The sequence below is a fragment of the Chionomys nivalis genome, chromosome 15 (assembly GCF_950005125.1).
Source record: "Chionomys nivalis chromosome 15, mChiNiv1.1, whole genome shotgun sequence".
Taxonomy (NCBI): domain Eukaryota; kingdom Metazoa; phylum Chordata; class Mammalia; order Rodentia; family Cricetidae; genus Chionomys; species Chionomys nivalis.
In genome coordinates, this window is record NC_080100.1 from 5,137,876 (window position 1) to 5,154,354 (window position 16,479).

The following is a 16,479-nucleotide window of genomic DNA, read 5'->3' on the forward strand; positions in this document are numbered from 1 at the left end:
CTCCTCCCTAGCTCAGCAGTGAGAGCTGCCCCCTTCCCTCACTCAGCGGTGAGATCTGCCCTCCTCCCTCCCTCCCTCAGCGGTGAGAGCCGCCCTCCTCCACAGCTCAGCAGTAAGAGCTTCCCTCCTCCCTAGCTCTGCGGTGAGAGCTGCCCTCCTCCCTCCCTCCCTCAGCGGTGAGAGCTGCCCTCCTCCCTAGCTCAGCGGTGAGAGCTGCCCTCCTCCCTAGCTCAGCGGTGAGAGCTGCCCTCCTCCCTAGCTCAGCGGTGAGAGCTGCCCTCCTCCCTAGCTCAGCGGTGAGAGCTGCCCTCCTCCCTAGCTCAGCGGTGAGATGCCTCCCTCTCCCACATCTCTCGTCTACGGTGAAGGCCACTCATGCCCAGCCTTTGCTTTTGTGTGCTCTGCCCCCAGGACCTGGCTGTCGTTTCGCCCTCTGCTTCCTAGGCCTGATCACTTGTTGCCGTCAGTCATCTGTAGGTAGTGCCTGGTGAAGGAGACTCAGGCCTTACATTAGACCAGAACCGGCCAATTCGGCTCTTGAAAATCATTACGTTCTTCGTTTTCCAAATCTTGTTCTGAGCATGCGCAGCTCTGTGACCAATAATGGTCACTGAAGGACTTTTCTGTAATTATGTGCTCTCAATGCATTGAGGATAAATATATTTTACTCTGTAATAAATGCCAAAGTACTATCAAACTGGGTCATTGTTGTGCTTTGATGTCCCTTTAAGGGACAAGCCACGCCCACTCTGACCTGCCCACGCCATCTGACCTCTGACCTGCCCGCGCCATCTTGTCTCTCTTTCTGTTTCTTCAACGTGGCCGCGCTCTCTCTGCTTCTTTCCCTCTCTCTCTCTCTCTCTTTCCCTCTCTCTCTCTCTCTCTCTCTCTCTCTCTCTCTCTCTCTCTCTCTCTCTCTCCCTCCCTCCCTCCCTCCCTCCCTCCCTCCCTCCCTCTCCTCTCCCCTTTTTCCCCTTTTAATAAATGCTTTTATGGCTACTTTCTGTGTCCATGGGTCTGCTCACAACCGCCGGGCATTGGGAACTCTGCGGGACCCACCGGAGCTGCTCCGTGAGCCCGCCGGGTGCCACCACAGGCCGCACGGTGCGTGCCCTCCCGCTGCTGGGAAACTGTCGCCGCTTATCGCTGGCTCCGCCAGCCCGCCTCGGGGAACATTTTAAGAATAACAGTCATTGTTTTCCATTGTGTACAGTTTTTTGTACTTATTTCATAGCCATTTTGCTTGTTCCTTTCACCCAATAAAGAAGGGTATATAAACCGAAGGTATGTACTTGCGTAGACCCTGGTGAGACTGGGGAAGGAAAGGCTCTGCCAGGTGGTGGCGCAGGGAGGAGCCACCATGGCCTTTTTCTTACACATCTTGAGGAAGTTGAGCTTGGTGGCTGGTTCTTCTTTTCCCTGGATCACTTCTCAAAACTATTTATGTATCTTCCAATACTGAAAAGCAGACAGAATCACATGACCCTTGCTGGAACTGACAGCTCCCGAAAAGATTGCAATGCTGGCTTCTGGCTACAGGAGCAGCAAATTCTCCAGTCGCAGGCCTTCCTCAGTTTACCTGTCCACCTGGACTTGTGCATCGTCCAGCGAGATCAGGACTCTCGTTCATTAAGGAGTCTTCGGGTAAGGCTGTGTCTTCTTATCTTTCCCCCAACAGTAGGCAACCCGAATTGATTCAAGAGTCTTTGGAGCATCATTAGCCTAGCACTCTCTCTATCGTCTAAGAATCGACCTGAAATCTGCAGTCTCCAACCTGAAGCAGAGCTCTCTCATCTGAAGCTGGCCGTGCTGGAATCCTGAGCTTGGATAGGAAGCCTCCAGAATAAAGGATAACTAGGTGTTTGGTGCTCAGTATCAACCAACACATCTGCAATACCACCGCTGCATCTAAGGCTCGGGGCACACTGCCAGGAAATCAAGACGTCTGCTGTGAATGTCTCCGAGAAACGTCAGAGAAGCCACACCTACAAGTCTCTTCAACACGGTTGCTTAAACAAGGCCTCAATAACAGGGGAAAGCTCACAGGGCCTCCATCCTGACAAAGAGCTACAGACAACAAAAGTCTAGTGAAAGGAGAACGTCTCTCCCAGGAAGGAGCCCCCTATTGGTTAACCAGTACCAAGTGGTTCTGAAATCATATGTACATGACCAACGCTAAACAGACTTGTCAGGTTTTATTTAAACATTTGTGCATGTATACATATGTAACAATAGCGGGCGAACAAAAAGAGCTCATCAATCTGAGAGGGAGTAAGCGGAGAGCATGGAAGAAACTGGAAGGCGGGCTGTGGTAGCAGTTGGAAGGAGAGAAGGGAAGGGGGAATGATGAGATTATATTTTAATTAAAATTAAAATAGAAATTTAGAAGATTTAAAATAGTTTTGTATTTTAACTCGGACAAATCTTAAGAAGGTTAAGTTTATCCTTTCGTGTAGAAAAAGAGACTGAACTTCAAGGGTGTGCTCTTTGCTGTTTTTAAAAATTCCCTTGATGCCTCAATTTTTACAGTGGTGGGTGTGGGCATGTCCAGATTTCAAACAAATGCAGCTCGAGCATGGCGGTGCTGCTGCACTGTGCTGTTGTAGAGAGATGACTTTAGCCCTTCTGTTATTAATGTGCAGCGGGATTCGCGTGGGGAAGCGCTTTGCTGATGACTGATAGTGACGATGATTGATCATGATAATGGTGATTGTGACGATGATGATAACGGTTGTAATGATAGCAGCTACCATTTTCCATCCACACATGTATGTGCTGTCTGCTGCCTGCAGCATCTGTCTTCCTTCCAATGATATGCAAGTAACATGCGTCTTTCCAATGCTAGACGGAAGAACCAGGACTCACAAGTGCTCTGTGCCTGAGCCACAGCCACAGCCACAGCTCTCATTCCTTTTAAAGAAATGAGAATTGGAGAAGGACAGGATGTGAACTGCCAAGGGCACAAGCTGGACTCCTAACTTGGTTCTGGCTGTTTTGTAAGCCATTGGCTCACATTCCTCTGCTATACTCTAGTACACTCCTGCAATCTTCAAGAGATTCCGTGAACTGTTGGAGTGCTAGGAAACCCAATCACTTTACCCTCTTTGAAGTACTAATGTGCACTCTCTGGATTGAGAAGTGACCCTGTTGTGAAGGATGAGTAGTGTCTAATCTCCTGAGGAACATGCTGAGCCACCCTTCCCTTAGCTATAATATATTGCTTAATTTTTTAATGGACGGGTTGATTTTATGCTATGCCAGTTAGTTTTGCATCACTGCAACCAAACTCCTGGAAAAACCACTTGAAGAAGGAAGGGGTTGTATTGACTCGTGTTTGGAGGGAGTTCTGTTCTTCACTCTGAGGGAAGGCATGGCCGCATGCCTGCCTTCACGCTGGTGGGGATGTGAGGTGCAGTCTCTTCTCACAGTAGTAGACTAGAAGACAGAGAGTGGTAGAGGGCAGGGAGTAGGCTATCGCCTTCCAAGCTCTACCTTGATGATCCGCTCTGTCAGCCCTGCCCCATCTCACAAAAGGTCTCCCGAAATAACACGACCACCCAAAGAAACAGTCACTGAAGATGTGAGCCTGCAGAGGCTCTTCCAGGTTCAAACCACAACTTTCTACTTCTGGTTCCCAAACTCCCACGACCATCTCATAATGCAAAATGCACTTAGTCCAATGTTATGAGTGCCCCATGTCTTAAAGGTTCCAACACTGTTCGAATGTCCAAAGGCTCATCAAACTCAAGGCACACTCTTAGCTGGGAGCGCCTGTAAAATACAATAGAAACGTACTTGCAATACAAATTTGCATGGCACAAGTATTATTCTCTGTTGGGGGCTGCAGACCCCTGGCCCCTTGACTTTCTTTGCCTGCCTCAGACCCTTTGCCTGCTGGAGTGACTGAGCAAAACAACTTGTTTTCCTGTGCCTGCAGCTGCTCTGAGCACGAGCCCCTCATGAGTTCCCGATGGCAGGGGAGTGGTTTCTGGTGTGTTTTACAGCTAACAATCTTAAGAGCTGAGGCATGACTATCAGTTAAGGGCCCCTATATAAGCTTCCCTGGAGCATAATAAAGTTGGCGCTCTTGTTTCAAGGATGACCCGTGTCTCCATGTCTCTGTGTGTATATGTTTAAATCTTTACCCTTTTCCTGGCACCACACTACAGACATAGTACCATAGTATATGTAGTACAGGCGGACAGGACAACTATTCCCCAAATAGAGATATAAAGGCAGATAACAAAGACAATTTCAACCAAAGCAAGATCAAAACCCAGACTGTTTCTCCTGCTCCCAGTTCTCCTCATCTACCCATTGTCAATCCCGGAAACATACACACGAATAACATTATACAGACTGAGCAGGCTGTATTTATGTATTTAGAAATATATATGTGCATTCACATATTATGTAGCAGAAATTAATTTAAAAAGAGACCATGCATTTGAAAAAGAGCACGGAGGAAGGGGAAAGGGTATAATTATAAGATAATCTCAAAAAACAATGTTTTTTTCCAGACAAGGTTTCTCTGTGTAACAGCTTTGGCTGTCCTAGAACTCACTCTGTAGACCAGACTGGCCTTGAACTCACAGAGATCTGCCTACCTCTGCCTTCCAAGTGCTGGGATTAAAAGCATGCGCCACCATCACCTGACTCAACAATTTCTAACTTACTGCACAGTGTTTTTTTTAAGATTTATTTATTATGTATACAATATTCTGCCTCCATGTATGCCTGCAGGCCAGAAGAAGGCACCAGATGTCATTACAGATGGTTGTGGGCCACCATGTGGTTGCTGGGAATTGAACTCAGGACCTCTGAAAGAGCAGCCAGTGCTCTTAACCACTGAGCCATCTCTCCAGCCCCCACAATGTTAATCTAATACATTTTGTCTTTTTTTTCCATGTATGCAATTTTTGATAGAATTGTCAGACAGAAAGGAAATGCTGGTTGATCTCAGGTCTTAGCAATTTCAGGTCCAGCTGATAAATTCAAGAGCTTGCTATCACAGCTCAGATGTTTGGCTAATTACAAGTCCTCATCTCATTTAGGAAACAAGACATCACAAGAAGAACTTGGTTTGAACTAATTTTTATTTAGACCCTAATTTAAAAATTTTATCCACACCCTCTATAATACATATATGCCATATATTTATGCATGGCCTTATTGAATTATGTGTGTCACTGTGGAGGTGGGCTTTGAGGTCTCCAGTGCTCAAGCTACACTCAGTGTCACAGTTCACGTCCTGCTGCCTGTGGATCCAGATGCAGAACTCTCAGTTCCTTCTCCAGCACCGTGTCTGCCTCCATGCTACCAATGCAACCATGATAACAATCAACTAAACCTCTGACACTGTAAGCCACACCCAGTTAAATGTTTTCCTTGTGAGGTGTTATGGTTATGGCCTCTCTTCATAGTAACAAAAACCCTAGCCAAGACAACATTCAAGGAAAATACACAGCTTTCTGGGAAAAATCCAAATTTAGTGAAATCTGCCCTGGGTGCACATAGCATGTGAATCTGTTTTCCAAAAGATCAACTGGCTGATACTTTTACAAAAGACCGATATGAGGGCAGCATCAGCGATCTGACACTGGATCAATACACAAACGGATCAATACACAAACATTTCATTCATTATTCTTCATGAGAAACAGATGTCTCTCTATGAGGACTGTGCTTTTTGTAAAGCATATGTACAGGTGAATGAGTGGATGGAGATGGGGAGGAGGCGGTCCTTGGGAAGGACATGATCACCTCCCCTTGTGCCACAACTGTGATCACAGGAGGCCACTCTTGGATGGTCCCTCTAGAAAGGCAAAAGCCCATTAATCTATGATGCTTCCTTCTCCCTGCTGAAAATAAGGTTAAAAACTTACTGTGTCATTTTTGTTATTGAGTTTGCTTTAGAAGACATAAGTTATTTTCTCTCTTTGATGCATTTGTAACTCTTTTGAAAAGGTAAAGAAACTTCTCCACAGCTTTGAAGTGTAGAAAAGTCTTTCCGCAGCACTTTAGGGTCATGAAGTTGTCTGTTTGAAATGAAATCATCAAAGAAGCTAGCCCAGCCTCCTGCAATTATCTTCAGGAGGATGGAATCTTGACTTTGGTGGGCACCTTGCTCCCAAATTTTCTTTTGTCATGAAGATATGAGAAGATTATTTTTCATTTGGGTAAAGCCAATTAGCTTACACAGATGGCCAGCCCAATTACTGAGCATATTTATAAGACATTACACATGATAAATGGTGTTGTCAAATCTTCTTACTTGAGAACTAATTATTGTTTATTTGGGGACCGTGTAAGAAATGGGTGTCTGCTTGACTGCATCAAAATGTGGGATCTCATTCTGTCTCTGCAGTTGTTTTAGCCGATTGCCTGTGATGCTAGTCATTCTGATTTAATGGGTATTCATTAATGTGCATTCTGTGAGGAAGTTTTTCTGGGCTGACAACGAGATACTACTTTAAGTGATATTTGTTATATTTCTGCAATATTTCCATACCTCCATCAGATGCCTGGCCACGAGGCAGGGTTTTCCATGGCAAGAGAGCAAGTGATGACGAGAGGGGTGGGGAAGAATGAGCAATTCTGACCTTTCACTGCTTCTTATGGGCAACACAATAGTTTAAGTACGTTGAAGGGAAGCCCTCAAAGACATGATGATGTCTTGACTCCTAGAACCTTATTTGTTAATAGGGTCACTGCATATGGCATCGGCTGGTCCAGATGCCGTACCGGAGCAGGGAGAGCTCACAGTTTCATACCGCTGGTGTCCTCAGAAGAAGTGGGATACCCTTGTGACAGGGAAGGCAGACAGCAAGTGGTGCAGGGAAACCTGAAGAGGGCCTGGAACCCACAGCCACCACCACAAGCTAGCAAGAGGACGGAAGGGCTCTCTAGAGCTTTCAGAGCGCATATGGCCATTGTCACCCCTTGGTTTAGAGTTTTTTGCTTCCAGAACTGGGGGGGGGGGGGTTGTATTAATCCATCTAGTCGCCATTTTTTTATTTGGCTTGTTTGGCAAGCCTGGAAAATTGTATGAGTAACCTATTCGGCTCTGAACAAAATATCCGACAGAAACAACTTTAAGGAAGATGATTTATTTTGGTGCCTGCATTCAGAGGGCTCAATGTCCCTAAGGATCCACCCATTATAGTACGTCAATACCCCAGACCTCACCTCCCAAAGTTTCCTCAATTCCCAGTATGATGCCACCACCTGCAAAATGGGTGTGCAAAACAGGAGCTTCTAGGAGGACATTTCAGACTTGAAATAATAAAAGCTTAGTGCAAGATTATTTTCTACTCCAGCTAGGGCCACATGGCATCACAGGAAGAACTTGGTTTCAACTAATTTTTATTTAGACCCTAATTAAAAATTTTATCCACACCTCTCTATAATCCATATATGCCATATATTTATGTCCCCTATTATTCAGGGTCTTTCTAATACAATTCCTTAATCCATGTCTTCTTTATTTGAGGATATTTTAAATCTATTCTCTTTTAATTTTAGTGCTGATTTTTAGATGCTTCCACATCTGAAGTTTTGTACACATCACTACCTAAGTCACCGTCTGCGGTCATCTAAAGGAGAAGGGCCCCCACAGACTCCTCTGTCCAAATCTGGTCCTCAGATCATAGGACTCTTTGGGAAAAATTAGGAGGTGTGGCCTTGCTGGAGGAGGTGTGGCCTTCTGAGTCACTGGTGGCTTTGAGGTTTCAGGGCCCCTCATCAGGCCCAGTCTCCCTTGTTCTCTCTGCCTGCAGCCTAAGGATCGGGATATAAGCTCAGTTACTGTTCTAGCATTATGGCTATCTGCCTCCCATGATGATCACGGACTAACCCCCTGAAACTACAAGAGAGTCCCGTATTAAATGCTTTCTTCTGTAAGTTTCCTTGGTCATGGTGTCTCTTTGCAGCAACAGAACAGTAACTAAGACACCTTCCAGGTGTGTGTGTGTGTGTGTGTGTGTGTGTGTGTGTGTTGACGACTGATTGGAAGACAGATTGCTGCGGAGACTGATTCTCTCCCCCACTGTATCCAGTTTCTACTGAAGAAGGGGAAACTAACAGAGAAGAATTGGGAGCTGATTGGCATTTTGTGGGATCATTTTCCTCATTTGCCTGATTCTGGATTTAGAAAAAGAAAATCTATAATCTACACTTGGGACTTTTCAAAATATTCTAGTGATATAAAGTCTCAAGAAACCATCCTTAAAAGTGTGCCTAATTTAATTTAAAAATTAACGGAGGTGATTTTCTTTTTTCTTTTTTCTTTTTGTTTTGTTTTGTTTTGTTTTGTTTTTCGAGACAGGATTTCTCTGTAGCTTTGGTGCCTGTCCTGGAACTAGCTCTTGTAGACCAGGCTGGCCTCGAACTCACAGAGATCCGCCTGCCTCTGCCTCCCGAGTGCTGGGATTAAAGGCGTGCGCCACCACCACCCGGCTCGGAGGTGATTTTCAAAATTGCATCTGAATATAAGAAAGAAAGAAAGAAAGAAAGAAAGAAAGAAAGAAAGAAAGAGAGAGAGAGAGGGAGGGAGGGAGGGAGGGAGGGAGGGAGGGAGGGAGGGAGGGAGGGAGGGAGGAAGGAAGGAAGGAAGGAAGGAAGGAAGGAAGAAAGAAAGAAAGAAAGAAAGAAAGAAAGAAGAAAGAGAGAGAAATAAAACAAATTTTAAGAAATACTATACTATATCTGGAAAATAGTGGAGGAATATAAGAAAACCCAAATAATGTTAAATGAATATTTTTCACTATGCTATGTTATGGAAATCTGATTTACCATGTAATGCAAACACTCCCAGGCCAGCACGCTGTCAAAGGTGTTGTGGGGGAGGGGTCCCTTTCCTTGCCGATGGCATTTACTCAGTTTTCACGCCGCAGCAAAGTGCCGTGTTTGGAAAGTTTCATCGTGATAAGCACAGTATCTGCTGCCTTGTTGTCTTGCACATCACCCACCCAAACATAAAGACAGACAGGGAAAGAGACCATACGGGGTTTGTATGTGTATTCGCCTCACCCAGACAGCCGCCTTCCTAAAGAAAGTCTATTTGGTTGCTGAAATTCGTATAAAATGTGATTGACTTAGTATGTGTTTTTAGCAATCGCTCTTGTATGCCATGCTTATGTTTTCTGTCTTTCTGCTGTTCTTTTACACACTGTGGTGGTTAATACTTTATTGGCATGTGTTCATTGTACACATTAATAGGTTCTATAAGGAAGTGTTCACACATGTGTATAATGTTCTTTGGCCGTGTTTTCCCCGTGTCTCTCACCTCCCCTTTCGTTAGTCTCTGTTGTTCTACAGATGTGTTTCCATTGTTGTGTCATTCACACACACACACACACACACGATTACATGTGTGACTCTGGTATAATTTCCATAAATGAGAGGAAACATGTAACTTCTCGAGTTGGACTTAATTTCATTAACGCGGTCATCTCTGGTTGTATCCATTTCCCTGAAAGGACATGACTTCCAGTTCCTTTGTATGAACAAATTTCTATTGTGCCTCCACCGCAGTTTCTCTCTCCACTCTTGCTGGTGGACACCTACGTGGATTCTAAGATTCCGGTGCTGTGAACAATGCCGTAGTAAACACGGACATGCAGGCGTCTCTGCTGCATGGTGGATGCTGTGGAAGCCACAGCCACACATTTCCGTAAACATTATGCAAGGATGTCTAAGTGCGTGTCACCAGCGGGATTCCAATATGTATTTATAGATTCATGAGACGTTTAATTCAGTCAAATTCATAACTCTTGAAAATACATTTGCAGAATTTTGACCAATGATTGCAGTTGGGGAAATGTTAATTATGTGTGATGAGGTACTCAGACTCATTCGTTACCAATGATTACATTAAGTCACAAATAAATATACAAAACATAAGGGATACCAGCAGGGGGCGCTCAATCAACACGTAAGGGAAATCCTGCCTACAATTCAATGCTTCAAGAATCATCAAGTGTTAACAGACTTTCATCTGTTTCCTCATTCTGATTTAAAAAGTAATGACTTTTATTATTGCTAGATCTACATATGGAAAGATACAGTTATTAATCTGATTTATCTATCAGTATGCTTAGTCTGCACAAGTATTATTAAAAACCAACATAATGAGGCATGATTCAGGGATCTAAAAATAGTCAATAGTTTTGTGTGTATACGTGTGTGTTCATGTGTGTGTGTGTACATGTGTGTGTGGGGGGGCATGAGTGACGTATATGTGCTTCCACGCATGCATGTGCAAAGGCCAGAAGCTGACTTCCAGTGTCTGTCTCTATTGTTCTCCATCATATTTCTTAAGATAAGCTCTCTCTTATCTTAATCACTGTTTCGGGTGAGCTGGCTGGCCAGTGAGGCCCAGGATCCACTTCTCCTTTCCCCGGTACTGTGGTTACAGCCATACACAACTAGGCCCAGATTTTACATGGGTGCTGGATTCAAACCCGAGTCCTCATGTTTGCTCAGTAATGCCTTATCTTCTGAGTTGTCTCCCTAGCCCACAGCCATTTGGACTAAATTTGATCGTATAAGTCATAATTGCAATATTAGCCCTGTAGAGACAATATATAAATTATTCCAGAATATTATCAACTATCAAATAACCCAATTATGGCACTAAGAAACATGGGTTAACTCCTTGGTTGCTTCTACTGTTGAAGGGTTGGACTCCATTCCTGAGGGCTCTCTGGGGATGGCAGAAACTCCAGGAGGTAAGGACCAGGTAGTAAACTAAGTCACCAATGCCATGTCCTTGAAGGGGATAGTGACCGTCTCTCTGTCTGTCCACTTCCCAGCTTCCAGTCATTCTCTCTAATCACAGGACCAGCGTGACAGGATGAGGTGGCCATGGGCTGAATTTCTGAAAACATGACCCAAAATAATCTTTTCTTCCCTTTAAACTGATTACCCAGATAATCTGCCATGGTAATAAAAAACTGACTACCCAGTATTATAACGAAAATTTGAAGTTAAAATTAATTTCAAAAGTGTACCTAATTAAAGTAATTCTATAAAAATATTCAACACTATTTCTCTTTAACAAATAGACCCCAGAAGTTTCTCACACAGCCTGAAGGTCACTCTTGCTGGTTCTGTCTGCTGCAGGCGGAGATTGGCAGTCTGTCATTTTTCATGAGTGTGAGCTAAGAAATATGAAAATGGATAAAACTTAAGCCTAGTGTGACTGCCATGTATTGTCAACTCCTAGAGGAGAGCAAGGTCATTTTACTTCTTGAGAAAATGGTTTCTTGGCTTTGGGTCTAATAGAAGTGGTCCATTATGAGTGAGGCAATGTGCTGAAGTGATGCCTGAGCTGGGAAAATTAGTCCTCAGTAAATAGAGAAAATCGTCAGGTCTGTTGTTTCTTTGGTTAGGTTTCTTCTAAGACATGCCTGAGGCTGCCGTAGACGGGATTGTTTCCCTGATCTCCTAGTGGGTGTGCCTTCCCAGCTTTGGCCACTGTCCCCTGTGTGTTCCTGAGTGTCACATCTGCGTGTGTGCATCGTCTTGGTGATGAAGACTTCTAAGAAGGGCAAGCACATCTTGGTCCTGTGGCCTGGCCATTGTGCTCCACCCACCTCGGGAGAGTCCCCGCCACTCTCTCCCGCTACCACCTCCAGAATCCTGGGCATCAATGAACTCACCCCCACACAGTGAAGTTTAACCTCTCATTGCTCTTCAGCCAGTGTTGCGAATTAGGTACGATAAATAACCAGGCCAGCTCAAGAGTAACAATTATACTTTAATGGTTATGAGGGGAAACTCACACCACAGGATTGGGAGGTCCAACTTCCTCTCCGTCCGGTCTGATCTGATCGCACGGAGAGAGCGCACGCACCTGGATTCTCCCAGTATTTCTATCTGGGCCCCAGGTAGCCACACCCTAATTGGATGTGATTGGTTGATAGAGTTTTCCCATCAAACCAGTGTTTCTGGTTTCTTCTTTTCAGGCACTTAGTACACCACAAAACCTCTGTGACTGGTTAAAGCAAGCACAATAAAATTTGTCTTTTGAGACATATGTGACTCTGAACTACTGAACAGCAGGATTTTGCAACCTGATCTCAGGGTTTGGGGATGCCAGCCAGCCTGTGAGCATGACCAACGTGATTGCAGGGACAAAAGTGGACTGAGTGACCACGGACAGATGTACCCAGAGGCAGTAATAGATGATGGGGCATCCAGAGGCTGCCGGAAAAGGTACATGGAATACACAGGTTTGTGTCTGCTGAAGGAGACAGCCACGGCAATGCCTTCTAAAGGAAGCAAACAGCCTGACACATAAACCTGTCTTCCTAGCCTGCTTAACTGTGCAGGCTCCAGCTTTAGAACCTGGGTCAGATAAGAAACTTCTTAGTGAGTCTTGTATTCTAATATAACATCGTATTGTATTTTTCCTCAATGAAATGGTTTTTGGATGTTTTCAAAAGTTTTGCAAACTCTGCGTTCATTTTTAGTGAAAGTTCCTTCAAGCAGCTCTCCCTGGAAACTCTCTTTCCTGAATTATTTAGTGAAAGGGAAGCACATAAAACTTACAATGTTTGATTTATGGCACTCCCAGGTTCTAAATTCGCATTCCCAATGGAGAATTGTCCGACGCTTAAGTATTATGCTCACTTTTTCTCCCTGATGCCACGCAGGAAAAATTGCTATGTTGCTATCATTTGGTACATGTTATGAAGACTACAGAATTATTGGGCTCTGGAGCTTTTCTTTTTGAAGATATAATAGTTTATTAAATACTACAAATGCTTTTCACCTTCCCCAAGATTCTTTTAGTGCCAGTAAGAGCCAATGGACACACACACAGGAGGGCTCACCTTGCTCTGTCCTCTAAACCACAGCTAAATGCCCTGGACCCAGCTTTTAGAGGACCAGAATGAAAACATGTCAGTGATCTTACCCAGCATTCAACTCTTCATACCATAATATGGACCTCCCAGGCAGGTTATACACACTGCTGCCATAGTGCATGACTCTCATGGGGCAACTAACAGCTTTCTGGTTGGTGTTTGAGGCTTGCTGTGTTGGAGGGAATTTCATGCCCGGCACTGTACTCCTGGTCTGAAGTTCGTGGCTGTGAGGCTCCTAGGTCCTAGGTTAGTACTTGCTAGTTTTATTGTGCTCAAAGGTCACGCTCTCCGGCTGTCTTTTAAATACTTATGTTTATACCCATAGACCTGGGCTGCACTCAGCCTTGGTGGGAGAACTGTCTTTGTTTGGTAGGCAGCAATGGAGAGAGGTAGGTGCTGAGTCATGTGACTCAAGGTGCTGAGTCTTGTGGTAACTGTGCATCTACCTCACTCTCAGTTACAGAGGCAGACGGTAGCAAATGGTAACTGTGTATCTACCTCACTCTCAGTTACACAGACAAAGTAACAAATGGTAACTGTGTATCTACCTCACTCACAGTTACAGAGGCAGAGTAACAAATGGTAACTGTGTATCTACCTCACTCTCGGTTACAGAGGCAGATGTAAGGACGCTCCACAAAGAAGAGCTAATGCTGCTTTCTCTTGCACACACAGGAACTGAAAATGTGTATGTCAGCTTATGGAGGTTCTAGCTCAGTAGAAACACAGGAACCGTAAATGTGTGAGTTTATGAGTTCTAGCTCAATAAAAACAACAGAACTGTAAGTGTGTAAGCTAATGGGTCCTAGTTCAATAGAAACAACAGAACTGTAAGTGTGTGAGCTTATGGGTTCTAGCTCAACAGAAACAATGGGGCATCATAGATATTGTTAGATGTTATCACAGTGGTTTCTCTGGGGAACTCACCACCATGGCATGTTCTTGCCAAATTCCCTCTAAGAAATATAAGTGCATCGAATTATCCCGCATTTGGAAATGTCTTCACCACCAGAGACTAGGCCATTCTGAGGGCCAAAGATAGTGGGGGCTGTACAAACACCAGGAGGACCCATGTCCTGCTTCTTCAAGTTGAGTTCGGCTTCTTTCTGTCTGTGGGGTGAACGTTTGTGTGAGAATAAGCGTCTGAGAATCATCTGAGATGAACCAACAACATCTGGGTTGGCCGGCGTGTAGGACACAATAAACCATCCTGAAAATTCAGTCAGGGCTGGCACCACAGCCTTCAGCTAGGTGAACAACTGGAACCCAAAGATCTCCCATGGATAAAAACTCTGTAACATGATGAAACTGAATCACTTGGGTCCAGATAGTTAGCTATTGAAGGCACAGCAGACATGCTTCCTAACTAGGAGATTATGTTATTTTCTTTTTTAAAATCTGTGCATTGTGTGTCTGGTTTCCTCAGTTCTGGCACTGGTAGTAGGTGCTTCCAAACTGCTAGAATTTCCCCTCAGGAGGTTTCCTGTCTGTACTAATGCTTCCATGAAATCAGACCTAATATTTCACTCAAATACAACTGGACAGATGCACAGGGCACTAGAGCTTCTCCCATGGGCACTTAGCAACAGAAACACAAAATCCTCAGCCTTTCAAAAGAGCCAAGGTGGCTGTTTTGTGAGTTTCCATGGAGTGAACAGAATCCACATGTATTTGGATTCCCACGCAGTAACCTACTGACATAGTACTTTGAAGACATGTTGAAAACTGTGTGTGAAATCTGTCCTGAAGTGCAGAAATTTTATATATATATATAGTGTGTGTGTGCTTTACCTATTATGTTGAAAAGGCTACCTATCTTGGAGAGTCTGATATATTTTAGTCTTCTCCCCCACCCCTCCTTTCCCATGCCGTCCTCTGCCCTCTCCTTTTCTCCCCTCTCCTCTTCCCTCCTCTCCTGTCCTCCTCTCCTCTCCTCTCCTCTCCTCTCCTCTCCTCTCCTCTCCTCTCCTCTCCTCTTCCCTCCTCTCCTCTCCTCTCCTCTCCTCTTTCCTCCTCTCCTCTGCTCTCCTCTCTTCTCCCCTTCCTCCCCTCCTGTCCTCTCCTCCCCTCTCCTTTTCTCTCGTCCTCTCATGCAATTGTTTTTCTAACAAACATGCTCTTCCCCATAATGTATCTGATTTTAACCGCATGCACTCCCAATCATGTGTAGACATAAGATAGTAAATAGAATTCTCTATTTATTGGAGGACAGTTTGCCTTACTGAAAATGCATTTAAAACCAGTTCAGACTGGATTAGCCTTTCTGCTCTTCACACTCAGATATATTGGGAGTATGCTTGGATAGAAAATATCCAAATGTTGGGGGCTGGAGAGATGGCTCAGTGGTTAAGAGCATTGCCTGCTCTTCCAAAGGTCCTGAGTTCAATTCCCAGCAACCACATGGTGGCTCACAACCATCTGTAAAGAGGTCTGGCGCCCTCTTCTGGCCGTCAAGCATACAGACAGAATATTGTATACATAATAAATAAATATTTAAAAAAAAAAAAAAAAGAAAAAAGAAAATATCCAAATGTGAGTGTTACTAGGGACAGGGAATTGTATACTATTGTTCAGAGACTGGTGTATTTTTAGCCTGACTTTCGGTGGTCTAGTCTGAGGTTGGGAGGCACATTGTTTGCAGAGGGGTATACATGCAGGGGAGGACACTGGGCTGCCAAGTGCATCACAAGAGGGGGTATGCATAACCACATGGGGTCTTGTGTGAAACTGCCTGTGTCACTGTCGCAGGAGATTAGGAACCTTCCACTATGACTGGGGAATTCCCTCAGACATGTTAAAGTCACACATTCTAAAAGCAGTCAGCTTTTATTTTATGAAAGCCAGGTCACTTTACTACACTTCCCAGCGTGCATTGTACAAGAGCTTTTGTACATTTTACAGCATGTTCGTCATTACCCTACATTCATTGCGCCCCAACAGTCTTCAAAAAAAAGAGGTCAACCCTCAAGGGCTGAGTGCAGTGTGGTTTTCAGAGTTAGGAATCCAAATGCAATGGATCTTGAGAAACTTGAGCGTCCTCGGTCATTATTACAGGTGGGGATAATTAGCTCACTTTGCAATTTGTTCAGAGGGCTTTTGCTCTGCGCAGTGCTCGCGTGACATTTAGATCAGCATTTCTCTTTTAGATTCAGTATAAAAATTTTATATTTATCTCGAGTGCCCAGGATTATTTGAAATACACCCTTTTAAATATGGTTGCTTATCTTCACTCTTAACTAGAAATGTTACCCCTTTAAGAAGTCATGCAAATGGTTAGTTCAAAAAAATAAATGTTACCGCCATTCGTCAGGTGATACACTGGACTCTTGAAACCTGTAAGGAGTAGACATTGAAAGCTCAACGGTGACCATGTAAGGTAACACTTTGCTCATTCGCTAGATTCAGTTGCTCAGATGTCAGGCTGTCCACAACAAAAGCACATAAGGTTATCAGTTATAACAGGATATACAGTTCTGGAAAATATTAAGAATAAATAAACTTGACTACACTGGATTTTTTTGAAAAACCAGAAGTAAAAGGCTGATGTTGCTCTCACCACATGAATGTCCATTTGCAGTCTTCTTTCCCTATTTTATTGTAATTTCCT